Below are 14,879 nucleotides of genomic sequence, written 5' to 3'. Positions count from 1 at the left end.
GTGACATGACTAATGGATGCCGCATGGTTTCCTTCAACTGCAGAAATGTGCGGGAAAACTAGAATAATTAGAAACCTCCTTTCACTGGTAACACATTACAATACAGTACACAAAATTGTGCGTAGTTACTAAGGAACAAGTGAGGAACGAATTAGGAACGACCTGATAATTGATGAATCGTTAAGTACTTCCCTGATAATTCCTAATGAATTCCTAATTAATTAGACTGAGTAGATCCTATATTAATGAATCTTTGGGCAATGATTAGTTCATAAATATCTGTGAATCGATCATACTGACCACTTCCTTCAAGAGTTGTTCCTGATTACTCTGAACCAGCTGCTGAGCAGGACAAAACTAGTAACGACTCATTCATTACTGATGACTTAAACATTAGTTACTGTTTTTGTGCACTCCCATGTAAAGTGGTATATAATACTGAGTAGTTACTAAGTAGTCCCTCATTACTTCATCATTATCTTTACAATTAGGTCCTTAACAAAAAATCTGAGACAGCAGGATTATTAGCAAGTGTTTTATTCATCATATTCAGACCATATATACATTAATATTCACATCATATTCTGTAGCATTGGCAATGCTGACACCTTAAAAATAAATATAATAAACATAGTGTGTAAGAGTTTAATTAGGTAAAGCTTAAAGTTTTTATCATGTGGCTGTGTGGAAAAGCAATAACACCCAACACAAACTGCTTTCACAAACTGTATTGGGTATTTACATATTAAAAAAAAACATCCAGCAAAATAATAAATAGTTTAAAGTATATTTCAAACCATGTGTATTGATGGGCACAACTGTACAGTCCTACCACACCAGGAGAGATGGACAGAGAACAGGCACAGACTTTAGCAAACACTTCAGGTCCTGAAGTTGGTAGGCAAACAAGCCGAGGCTAAGTGTCATGTTTATTGTATTTTATCAATGTAAATATTCCCAAAAAATCTATGCTCTCCCAAGCTCAGCAGAAATGAAGCTTCATTCCAGCACAGCATCACATCTCAGGTAGCTTTAGTCCCAAGACTGTTGACTTCATCACGTTAGCAGATCTATAAGTTGGTTAGTCTTAGCATGTTTGCAGTTAGCAGAAATGCTAACACTATGTTTGCCACATAGACTATGTCCACTGCACTCACCAGTTCTTGGACAGTTAGTGTTGAGGCTTTATGTTGCGTTTCAAGTATCAGAAACAACTGTGAAAAGACAGGAATGAAATGAGAAACAAGTTTCGTATGTCAAGAGTAAAGGGCGTTTTCCACTTGACGATGGACACGTCCTATTGGCTTGAGGTTTGAGTGGCATGTTAGCACTCCAGTAGCAAGCCACAAAAACGAGCCATGACCTGTGGCAGTGATCAACCCTGCTGTAACCTAACCAGGTGAAAGAGGATTTACCTGATTTACACAGCTACACTACACGCTAGCCAAACAGTTTTGTATATTGTGTAAAGCTTAGTCCACCACTCAAAAATGTAACGTAAACCCACCACAACAGTGGATTTGTAAATTATATATTTTAGCCTTCCTGGCACGTCTTCTTATGGACTTTGCATTAATGTGTAACTGAACTATGTAGCATGGAACTTGTTGCAGGGGGGACTGTTGATGCTGAGAAACCATGTTGAGGCTGATGTGATTCCGTTTGGGGTGAAAGTTTTCCCAAATTATTCTAAAGCCTTACTCTACAGTTATAAAACCAGTCACCTACGTAGATTTAGTTTCATGTTGAGTAAAATTAAATTTTCCAGTTGTGGGAGGTTGCCATTGCCTCAGTGTTGAAGAGCTGATGCTGCTTACGAAAGTTGGTGAAATCAAGGAGGGAGGACTGACTGAAGGACCAGCAGCTGCCCATGGAGTCACCAATGGAAAATAAGATCTATTAAACGTTCTTATCTGATCACTTGTTTGCCAACTCTCACGCTTCTGGCGTGTGACACACACTTTCACCTTCAGTCTCATGCTGTCATGCTGCCCAAACAATTTCCATGCCAAAACACTGCGACAGCAGCAGAGATGAACAGGTGAATGGTCAAAGTCCTTTTGGTATAGAGTAATAGTTAAACCAAGTGAATTATTTTTTACAATTATACACAGAGCCATAGTGGAGACTAAATGCACAGAAACACTGTTTACCCACTTTTCAAATTTTGAAATAGCACTTACGCAAACTTCCCTTCACTTTACAGCTTTTAGCTCAGACTGGCTTCCTACCATAGTTTCTGTTGTAGCCTCTACGAGCGCTCCTTTTGTTTTCCATTTGAATACTGTGTCCTCGTATGAGACACAGAGACAGCTGTTACTGTTAACAAGGAGTGCCCAACAATCCACCACTCACACCTGCTATGCAAGTGTTTAAAACAAGCAAACCCTCCAGCCGAAGCATGGCAGACTGGAGCCACTTTCATGAGACATGAGGAATGAATCAGTGCTCGGAGAATCATATGTGATGCTAACTGACATGTGCGCCATTAAATGATAATGCCAGACAAAGGACCATAATGTAAAAAACTCTTTAGCAAAAAGTGAAACTAGTGCTTGTTAAACTGACGTTAGTGTTTTAACTGTCCAGTTTATCTTGTGATGCTGCTTTAGCCTACTTTACAGTACTGTTAATGTAATGTTAGCTTGATAGTTCGGATAGCCTTACTGCTGATGCATCTCTACTGTGTGTTGTTTGTCCACAATTACTTGTAATTAACACCAAACAAGTTAAAGTTTTGTTTCAAGCTCACTGAGATTTTTAAAGGAAGGCTTTTTATATTTTCAGAGTGTGTGAAGAAATTAGGAGAGAAGAGACAGAAGCAGGGAAGAATTGCAAGATGTGATGGTGTTGAAAGACACCATTACAAACAAGGAGAAAGGAGAAAGAACTGATTCAAGATTTAAAGAAAAAGTTTAAGGAGGAAAGAGAAAACATAGAGGCAGCCCAGGCGTCAGGTGATGGAAAGACATTGAAAGCAGGAAAACTGGTAAGGAACTTAGACCTGTACCTAGATGAATTACTGTTCTGCTAAATATTTTTAAGGCACAATCTGTTATCCAATCGTAAACTAAAGGACTTCCCCACTAACAAAAGTCAAAGCACAAAATTGAAACCTGCTATAAAAAGACTTGTAGAGCTTTTAATACAGGCATTAACACTATACAACTAGCTGTTAAAAGTTGTTGACCTCAGTAACTGGACTTCAGTGTTGGTCATGGTGTGAAAATTGTCAACCACGTTTGGTCTGTTAAACATAAGTGCACCCAAGAAGCCACAAAGAACACATCACCACACATCAACCATCCCTTATAGCAGGGCTGCCATTACAGGTACCTGGTGATTAGATCTCTGGAGCTGGGTGAGGAAACCCTTTTCATAAAGTTAAAATTATGGTCAGGTGGGGTCCCGGAAAATTTGCCTTATTTTCAAAGACCAGTGTTGACAGGTTATGAGGGAACTAGGTGAAGTGAAAGACAACGTTTTACTTGAGTTGACGACAACCACGCTCACAACAAAACCTTTGCAAGTAAAAGGCCAACATGTACTTTATCAAACCACCTGTTCAACAAGCACTATGTAGAAAAGCGATATCTTCAACTGCTTTGCCTGCAGTGTCCTATCCACCGCTGGTATGTTTTACAGAACCATAGTACTCTGGTTAGGCTAATACCGAACCAATAAAGGGTATCGATAAGAGTAGTAGTATTGACAAAATCCTAACGATACTCATCCCTAATTTTGATAATACAGCCAATACACATAATTAACAAGGACTGCAACAACACACTACAAATATGACATGAAGAGAAAGTCAAGGAAATGTATGCCTCTGCTCTGCTGTGAGTGAGTGTGGTCCTGTGTTGATGTGGCTGTGTGAGTGAGAGTGTGTGTGTGTGTAAACCCTTGTTATTGCCTTTTTAACTGGTGAACATTCAATAAAATGTTGTAGTTTTGATATTGGAAACAACACACAGTTTGTTCATTAATGAAAGAACCTGTGTGCCCTTTATTGGGTGAGTGTGTTTCTAATATCGTGAAATTGTGAGTATTTCCCAGGGTGGTGTAGTCAGGCTATATTCTTAAAATCCTAAGCCCAAGCTTCTGTTCTCACCACATCTGCAAACTGCGTACTGTTTCAAACCCTGATGGTGAATTGAGTCCAATATATACACGTGAATTAGTGCATATGTGTGTGATTAAGCCCATGGCATCAAAATCTCACTCCAGCCAGGTACTCAAAGTTGGCAACCCTGCAATCATAAATAAGAAATATATGTATTAATATATAATAATATGCCTAAAAGTACACCTAGCATTTAGTGTAAATGTAGCTGATAGTATAGGCCTATGACCTGTGGATGTGAATATTAATGTATTGTATTGTAATGTGTATCCTTAAAGCCTAAGCCTAAGCTTCTGTTCTCACCACATCTGCAAACTGCGTACTATTTCCAACCCTGATGGTGAATTGTGTCCAAATATGTACATGTGAATTAGTGCATAAATGTGTGATTAAGCCCATGGCATCAAAATCTCACTCCAGCCAGGTACCCAAAGTTGGCAACCCTGCGATCATAAATAAGAAATATATGTATTAATATATAATAATATGCCTAAAAGTACACTTAGCATTTACTGTAAATGGAGCTGATAGTATAGGCCTATGACGTGTGGATGTGAATATTAATGTAGGCTATGCATTATGACAATCCTGCCAGTCTCTGGTCTGTTATTAAACTAACTGTGAATTATTCAGTAAAAACCCAGAACTTACTTGTTAGTTTTGATACTTAACATCAGGGGTAAGTAATGGTAATGGTAAAGTAATGAGGGACAACTTAGTAACTACTCAGTATTATGTATCACTTTACTTGGGGGGTGCACAAATACAATAACTCATGTTTACAGTAATCAGTAATGAATGAGTCATTACTAGTTTTGTCCTGGTTCAGAGTTAATCAGGAATGTCTCAGGAAGAAAGTGGTCAGCCTCTGAGGATCAGCTGCTGTGAACATGCCGACAGAGTGAGAGGACAACCCCCTCAGCTACCAAGCCGGACCAGAAAGATGGACTGAAACACACCCTACTGGCCTCCTTAAATGATACATATAAGAGGCTGAAGTCTGATGGCGGACGTGAACCGTGAATGTGGGGTTTCATCACGCGAGAGTACCCGTCAAGATGGTGGACATGCCTGCGAGATTTGACAATGGTGTCCACCAGCTTAACATGTGTCTCTAGCAATAAGATAACTTGGGGACAGAGATGAGCTCTGTTACCAAGTTATCTGCTCACCATCTGTGCATGTGTGTGCATGTAGGAGCATATATGTGCGTGGTTAGTAAGAAGAGAAAAGAGGTGGAAGTATCAAAGAACAAAAGATCTCAGCGATTGTGAGAAGTGGAGCTTTCTTTTATTTACAAAGAGATGTGGCGTGCAAATGCATTTGTCTGATTTCAATAAATAAAATGCAATCCACAGTCTCACACATGATGGCAAGCTAACACACAGCAATCCAAGCAGTTGGACAGATTACATATGCTAATTACCAAATATTAGCACGCTAATGTGCTAAACCAACACACCTGCCTGCTAAATATCAGCATGTTAGCATCGTCTTTGTGGGCAAGAGCATGTAAAGATTAGCGTGGAAATATCATGAGCATCCAACTACCACAGTGCTTAAAGTCAGTATACAGCCTCATGGAGCTGCTAGCATGGCTGTAGACTCTTAGTCTTATTATTCCAGTGATCGTTTTTTACAATGAAAAAATCAGAATAGCAATAAGCCATTATGCTCAATTCGCATATCCATATTTCAACTCATTTCCTTATCAGATAGCACAGTTCTACTTTTAAATTCTGGTTATTTCAACATTTGATTCCGAGTCAACCTATCATGTATTTGATGATGAACAAATACTCAAAAGCACTAGATTAAGTTCAGCTTTTGATTATGAAGTTTTATTCTCACCAGTTTGATTAAGAAACTTGCAGCTCAGTTGTCTAGAGGCAGCCCTGCAATAACGTAATGTAATTTTTGAGAATCCAGCTGTTCATACAAAGTGATACCTGCATTTTATTATCCGGGGTTCACAGAGGGACCACTGGCAGACAGCCAGGCTCTTTTCTTCTCTGTATTGGCCTGCCACAGACCTCATATACATGAAATTTGAGGAAGGATGAAGGAAGGGAGGGGGAGATGAAGAGAACATTAATACAACAGCAGAGAATAGGAGAGGACATAAAGAATGCTTCTGAAATGCCTCTCCTTTACTTCAGTTTCCTAAGGTAGACAAGGGAAAATGTCCCACAATTCTCTTTTCCATGTCCCTAAGTGCAATTACTTACTGTTTACAGCCTTCCATCTATCTGACCAACAAGCCCTTTTACATTTTACCTTTTAAGTACAGTGTAAGCCCTTTCCAAAAATAAGATTCAAATAGGCTGCTCTGTACAGTCTGATATCTATCTGTATCACATATGAATATCATTTGCATTCACAGTCACAGCTCCTAAATGGGGGAAATCTACTGTACATTATGTGCTATGGCAGATTTTTTGTGGGTTTCATGGGTGGATGGATGACCATTAAAAGCTTCATAAAGTTTGGATTTATTGCAGGGCTGTTTTATTGGATTGTAGTGATGTAGCTGGCGACTGACTGTACAGTACAGTCAGCCATGGGAAAAACATGTTCTCACACAAATACTGTGAAATCACTCCTTTGTTCACTCATTCACTTTTTTCCTACATTATAAATACTCAATAGTTTATCCTATAATGAGAAGTAACTTAGATTGTGGACACTGAATCATTGTCATTACATCATCATTGACAGGTTTAGTGTTGCATAACTGTAATTATAGTGTCCTTGTTTTGTGCTCTATGTAGTGCTGCTGTTTTGGCCAGGACAAAAGAGATTCTGAGATGCCCTTTCCTGCTTAAATTAAGTCATTTATACACTAACATAGTGGGCGTTTTAGAAAAAAAATAGTGTACATACTTTTGTATATGTACTTACTGTACATATTTTTCTCTCCATCATTGAAACATTTCTCAAGCACTTTATAGAGGATTTATTCACACTAACAATACATCAACCCTATCTCCAAGAAATTACATTCATATACTACTTTAAGGATTTTCCTAGTAAAATGTATTGTTGCTTGGATTATGTTCACTGACAATATTCCTGTCAGTTTAGAGACTGTTACATTCTTGTGATTTATGCTTCAAGTCACTAATGACTTTTTAAAGTTATAATCCTTAAATTTTGTATAAAATCAAATCTCTCTTTTTGATACTATTGTTGGTATGTTTTTCAGCAATCACCATTCAATTATTTACATTTTGTAAATGCCTTTCTATAGTGTTATTCATCATTAGTGGCAGAGTCCACCATTCCCACCTTGGATTCAAATTGCTTAATTACCTACAGTACAACGCTTAGGCTGCACTGTGAACAGATACTAGGGATGTGCAGAGAGACCAGTATTTGTATTTGTATCTATATTTGTTGAGGCGGCAACATTATTTATATTTGTATTCAAATAAAAGTGGAAATAGTTATAAAAATCCAGTTTTTGTTTTTATTACACTTTCAATTTTAGGATATTAAAGTGTTAAAGTGTTTATGAATAAATTATCATATGAAGAGGGTCTCCACATTGGGTCTTGAACTCGAGTCTCCCAGATCATAGACGATTGCGCTGACTGCTGAGCTAAAACCAAATGCATTGCAAATATGCAGACAGATGTCTACTTATTTATATAGCCATAACACAGAGACAGCACAGCGTGTAACATGTAGAGAAGAACTTCAAAGGTGATTATTACTTTGCACTTTTCATTTATTGCCTACTTTTTACAACTTATATATGTCGAAAGGAGAAGGGGAACAACAGGTTATGGAGAGTCCCTTGAAAGCACTTGTCCAAATAAGGAAATGTGTGTCATGTAGCAGGTGGATTTGACTCCCCTCGTTGAAACCTGCTGATAGACGTAACAATGGAGCAGAGGAGAGAGACTGAGATAGCGATGTAACTGACCTACATGCTGGTATTTGACATGGGGTTTTTTTCTTCTCAAAAACAAATAATTTAAAAAATATTTGTACGAAATAAATGTTTGTAAAAAAAACCCCACTATTTGCACTTTGCCAAACAACGCATTTGGATTCGGGCACACCCCTAACAGATACACAAGTTGCTCTTTTGTTATATTTCTGACAAAGTAGCAGCTCAAAGTGTGTTTGCTGTAGTTTTAAACTACATTTGCAGTTACCTTCAGTGACCATGGGTATCAGCCAATCAACTAGGACTGTAATTTATTATTTAACCAAGACTACATCTTTCGCTGATCCTAACTTTGAGTTGGCTAAACAGAACCATAAAAATGTAAATCTTGTATTAGTTGCCACAAGCAGATATTGTTGGACTTTTTTTTTTAGATCAGTTCACTATGTGTGATTTAGAACGTTGAAGAACTTCTTCTGATAAAGAAAACATAATTTAGGGGAGGCATTATGATATAAATGAATGCCATTTCTATGAGACAGGGTTGGATTTTAGACATTGATTTGGAGGAAAGTACATGCTAGAATTGGACAAATCCAATGTCATGGACACCCTAACCTTATTGTACCTAATGCAATCCAATGCAATAGTTCTACAATAAATATTATCTTTGTGAATTTCTATTGATTTTATTCAAAGCTAAAATCTTGTTCATTCTTAATGTATTGTGTTGATCAGTACATGCATTTCTGCTCATTTCAACTTTTCTGCAGCAGAGCTTTAGGGGATTCTCCTGTAGTAAAACTACTACACTCATACCACAAAACTAGAGATAAATTTCATGTTTGTCAGTACCCCTTAAAAAGTCAAAAAGTTGCATATCACAGCTTTAACAATGTGTGTTAAAAAACTTTATTCCCTTTTCCTACCCACTGCAATTCACTGCATTGAAATGACAGGATACTGATAATTAATGCCAGGGGCCTGTTACTACACTGTTTTGTGGTTAAATAGAGCAGACATGGAGACCTGAGCCTAGCAGGACAAGCTGGCTGATGCAAGTGGCTGTCTGACAGGAAATAACACAGATAGAGAAATGCTGCTGGGAATCTGTGCCAAGCACAGTGTGCTAAGAACACACACTCAACCATATGCAAATATGCAAATGCTCATACCGTGTGTTCGTGCTGCCATCATCACAACCATCACATCACCAGAAGGCTATTAATACCTATAGAGGTGAGCATCTGGCTGTTGTGTGGGCATCTGACGAGCCTGTCAGCCAAGAAAATCTCTCACATTGCTCATTGTTGGTCAGCAGAACCAAAACGCTTTCAGTGTGATCAGACAGTCATAATGCATGCATGCAGTGAAATCATGACTGACAAAAAGCAAAAAGCAGATAAGGTAGAAATGAGGAGTAGTTTACATATTGTATGGATCTCCAAATATATACATACAATACATTGCAACTTGAGGTTGGTCCGTTACTCATTTTTTTCTGATCATCTCTTTTTTCCATAAATATATTCACCTTTTTATGTACTTTATTTGATACATAATGAGAAACTGCATTGTACCGTAAATACAGATAATTCTCTTACTATCTCCAGACCATCCAACTCCCCACAACAACCTGTTTCTATCTCCCAAACCATCCCACTTAACCTGCCACCCCCACCAGGGAAGAAACCATCATCATAAACATGATTTGCATAAATGTGCAACCTTACAGGAACATACCCAGACACAAACCCATTTAAATTCATATACATATATGCAGATATTGCAGACATTTATAAATGTGCAGTGTCTGCAGAAATACACCCCAAAATAAACCTTTTTGAATGAAAAATCTATATACAAATCTACAGTGTGTGCATGTAAATTCTAGCACATTCACTAACTCCTCCAAAATGTGTGTACATATTCCCAACACATACTGTATACTGTATATATACATGTGCACATGCACACCTGAAGGCTTTGGAAGAAGTGAAAAAAATAGGTAATTCAGTAAAAAAAATTAAATAAGTAAAGAAGCATCTAGCAAATATCTCCCGTTTCTTAAAAAATATCTGTGGCAAAGCTTATATGATGAGGCTAGTTTTATTCTCTATTTTTCTTATTGTCAGTAAAAGTCAATAAATCCCATGAAACGACCAAAACAAAAATTGTGTTTGTTTGTTCTTTCTGACTTCCCTATCCCGTTTGTGGCATTCAGCTACAACCCCATTTATTTCTACTGAACACTTAAATCTTTACAAAGAGGTCAAAAATACGTATATATAATAAATTTCATTTTTTTTTAAAAAAAGATTGTAGTTTTCAACAAACATTCAAAAATGAGGAAATATTGCATTTTCTGGGGACTATTTTCAGCTGCAGAAATAACCAAAATTTGGTGCTCTAGCTAGTATTTTTGGCAGCAGAATTGTATATGTGGGATTAACTTAGAATAAACTACCTGTGTGTTCATGGTAATGAAGGAACATGTCACCTTGTGCAACAGTGTGGCTAATTGATGTGTTTTAAATAGTTTTTGACCAACAGTGGAGCTCCATGGCACAGAGAAAAATATGATATATCAGGCTTTGGGTACACACACAATAGTTGTTAGTAGGATCAGTTCATTGTTTGTTTTGGGATTTGTTGACATTAATAAAAAACTTAAATGTCACCAGTGTTATCCTTCAAATGCTATATTTTCTAAGGCAAGACTTCTGCAGAAGATACCATTAACTTAGAGAAGGTTTCATATACAAGACCAAAATTCTTAATTCCTAGGGCGACTCCAAAGGACATACCCCAGTGTAACATAAGGAGTGTGCTCTAGATGTGTATCCTTAAATGATTATACTTTAGAGTTACCCAAGACTACTCATCTTCTGAAAGGCATGTTTTGAAGACCTTTTGCCACTGAGATTAATTCATAGTCCTGTTTTTGGATTCATTTAACACCAATTTATAGTATTTGCACACTGTATGCCCTTAACTAAACCACAAGGTTGGGCTATTTATACATTGTGCACTACTATCAAAGGGTAGGGTTCTTACAGTCACTGGTAAACGCTGGGATCTGGAAGAAATAAGCTGATTAGTAGTCACCCAAACAACCCTAGAGGCCAGTTCAAATCCATAGTAAAGCTGTCAAGAGTGGTGACCTGCCCAGTTAATGGGCTCTATGCACCATACACTGCAGCAATCCAACATGGACTCTTCAAACCCCTGCTGAGAATGGCCAAGTGAGAGTTCGGGCTCCATTATCCTATCAATCCTACAGCTGGGGGTCCTTCACCTCTCTAAGTGCAGCCTGGGCTCCTGCGGAGCGAGGGCATGAGTATAGCTGAATGCAGCCTGGGGGCCTTGGGTTTGAAAACGTGGCTCTCCAAAAGCATTGCATTGCTCTAATTATAGCCAGACATGCACAAGAGAACATTCAGTCACATTCTGTTTATTTCATTTTGGAATCGAATCCAAATCATTTATCCCAGTCTTTTGTTTTTCCAATGTGACGGAGAGATGGAGCCCTGCGTCTTCTGATCAAGAAACGCCAGGCTCCCAGAGGAGGTTGAAGGACGCTGGGAGGTTACTGCAATTATTCTACATTGCACAAAGTGCACCCGTTGGCATATCATACATAATTCATAACCATGCTTTCAAATTAGAAATTACAATGGCTGTTCACTTTAAACCATGAACACAGAAAACGAAATATATGATCCGTCCTGGTCTTGGATTACAACTGTTTCCCCACTAACATACATTGCACATATGTAGAACACCTCTCTATGTGCACGACTCCAAAGGTTGTTCAGTCAAATAAAAAACATTATGGCTCCATTCCTCAGATCATTATAACCTTTATTCCATCCTACTGCCTATTCCAGAGGAAGTAACATCCTTCTGGTCTAGCACACCACAATCCTAATGAGAGCTATGATGACCCACAATGGTTGTGAGATGGAGAGCACAGAAGCCCTCTGTAGTCTCTTTGTGAGATGGATTGCAGCACGTGTAATGGACTCATTCCTCATTGAATGGACTATAGTGGTAGGTAGATATAAAGAGTTTTAATAAATTTCCATGTGCAGCTCTTGAGATGAGATAGGTGACTGATGAGGACATAATGGCAGATATGGTTCAGACTTGCCTCTTAAGCCATTCATATTGATCGTATAATCCCATTCACTGTCAATCAATACATTGTGAGGTTAGAAAGAGGCAGTGGAATAGACAGAAGTATTGAAATAAAATGCTTTTTTTGTGTTAGGTTACAGGTGATATGCCTAAAACCTTTCTGAAAATTCACCTCAGAAACTTTTTGAAAAGGTCCAAGAAGTTGAACCCAACCAAAAAGAATCTGTGGCTATCTCACAGGATTAAATAAAAAATCTGAACGAGAACATGAACTGAGCTTAAATGAATTCCAACAAAGGATCCAATCAGACCCTAGTCCAGAAAAAGTACTGGCTCAAGTTTGTTTTGAGCCCACATACACTATTTGCATTGTCTTACCCTGCCTTGCTTTGAAAATGGGAAAATTGGTTAAACTAACAAATAGTTCTGATACATGTAAGGCCTTAATGTCCTGTTTTACTTCAGTTTAATATGTATCTCTTCAAACAGCACCATTAAATTATGGATCTTTAGCCATGCTGGTGGCAAGGCTCTAGGGATTCTGACTCTCAACAACTATTCAGTGGATTACCATAAAATTTGACACATATATTCCGATGTCCCCTAATCTTTCATCTAGTGCCAAATACCCCCAAAACAAATGACATTCCCATCAGCATCAGCTGTACTTGCTTGCTATCTTGTCTGAAACTTTATGCTGAATTTGGACCTTGAAACTGCTCAAAGTGCAAGACTGCTGACCAAAATTTCTGACATGCCAGAAATCCAACCAACCATCCAATAGCCATATTGTTGATTGTTGACCCTCAAACTGCATGTCAACTGACAACCGATCTGGAAGAAATTCAGTGCAACCAATTTCGGGGTTAAACTGGGCTAAATCTGTACAGTGTCTGTCCAGTTTAACAGGCAAAAATAAGATGTAGAGATGTCGCATTTTAACATGTTAAATTTATAGATTTAAATTTGACTGGATCTGATACATCTGGGAACAATTAACCAGCAAGAGTTCTCTAATGTCAACGAGGCTCTAAAATTCAGGTTAGTCAGATTTATTCACAGAGCAAAACCAAAATTTTATGTAATAAATGGACAGGTTTTGGAAGAAAAGAAAAACAGATTAGGCCAAATTTAACTTGTATTTTTTATTTGTGGAATAGAAATGATACATTTTTGCACTTCAACCTAATTAATCCACATTGTTTAATGCAAGATCATCTCCTGGAATGTGCTATTATCAACTCTTGGTTTAGTGGTTTAGTGTACACATTTGTACAATACAGACTAATGGCCCGATATATGCTTGCTCTTCTGTAAAGCAACCATTCCTTCCTCCCATAGAATTTGAAAGGTAAAATGTCTTTCATGCTGTAAAGACAGGACAGCATACTGGCCACTGCCTTCAGATTATTTAACACCACCTTAACAGGAAGAGAGACATCTATTAAAATGAAATGCCTTTTATCAGTGAAAGCCTTATCACAATATGATTAAGTTGGCTGCACTAATGTGTCTGTGGTGATTCAAGTTGCTCTGTGGAATAGAGAGAGGGAGAGATTAAAAACCAGGTTATTATTGCTCCGGGAAATAATGGGAGAAATATATCTCCGTCTTTCTCTCTCTTCATCGCTTCACCTCCGTTTCCCGTCCTCTCATCCATCGAGCTGCTCATTACTTCCCGGTCCATGAAGGCAGAAACCTCATCTTTTAACAAGCTTCAGTAAATGTCACACTTCACTTGGAAGCAACAGGCTTTTCAATGCGACAGATTCCCGGAGGTGTTGGACTGGCTGGAATCTGACTGTAAACCACTGATGCTCACTGTTCATGGTAAAACAGAATAGTAAATTATGCTTTTTTGTCAAATTTTGATAGAGGGGTAGATGTCAGTGATTAACTGTACCGGCCATAAAATGAAACACTGATCTCTGTGGGGCACTGTGGTTCCAGGCTTATGCCATGTGTGTTGTTAACTATACAGTAGCAGCCTCACACAGCTGCTCCTGATACATCTGCTCTGAGGTGGAAAATGGCTTTGTGTGACCTTTCAGCAACCCACTGGATTACTTGTCTTTCATCAAATGTGATCATTAAGGTAGGAATGTGTGCTTGTTATCTATACTGTGTATTGTCTGACAAGTGTCTCACTAGGAGCCTGTATCAAGTATTAAACTACTGTAAATTCTCAAATAACCGCATTTGAAACAGGTGTATATTAAAGACATGCATTTAACTGAAATTTCGAACTGCTTTCAAACTGATATTTAAATTCTCCTCATTTTTTCCATAAGGAACTAAAAAATGAATTTCCTGCAGAAAATGCAAGTGAATTCTGACAGCTTTAATAAATTGCAAAATGCAGAAATCTGCAGCGATTTTTTAAAATCTTGTGCCACCTACAGGTGAAATTGTATCAAATGTTACAGACTTGTCCAGCATCCCCATCTGTACAACTTTGCTGAATTTGGTTACCATGGAATATTACATTTAAGATATATGGCAGTTAATAAGCAGTATGGTGGTGTTTCACTAATGGCCACAAGATGAAGCTATTGGTGCCATGCTTCAATATGTCGTGCACATTCTCATCCAATTCAAATCCAAATGTGATGTTTTTTTGTGCTCCCAAGTGCCTTGCCACTCTCACGCTAACAACCAACAACAACAAACAACCAGCATAACAACACAACAACACAACAAAAACGGTGCTACCCAAGT

This window comes from Thunnus maccoyii, chromosome 1 (assembly GCF_910596095.1).
Source record: "Thunnus maccoyii chromosome 1, fThuMac1.1, whole genome shotgun sequence".
NCBI classification, from domain to species: Eukaryota; Metazoa; Chordata; class Actinopteri; order Scombriformes; family Scombridae; genus Thunnus; species Thunnus maccoyii.
Note: the sequence above shows the minus strand (reverse complement) of the source record.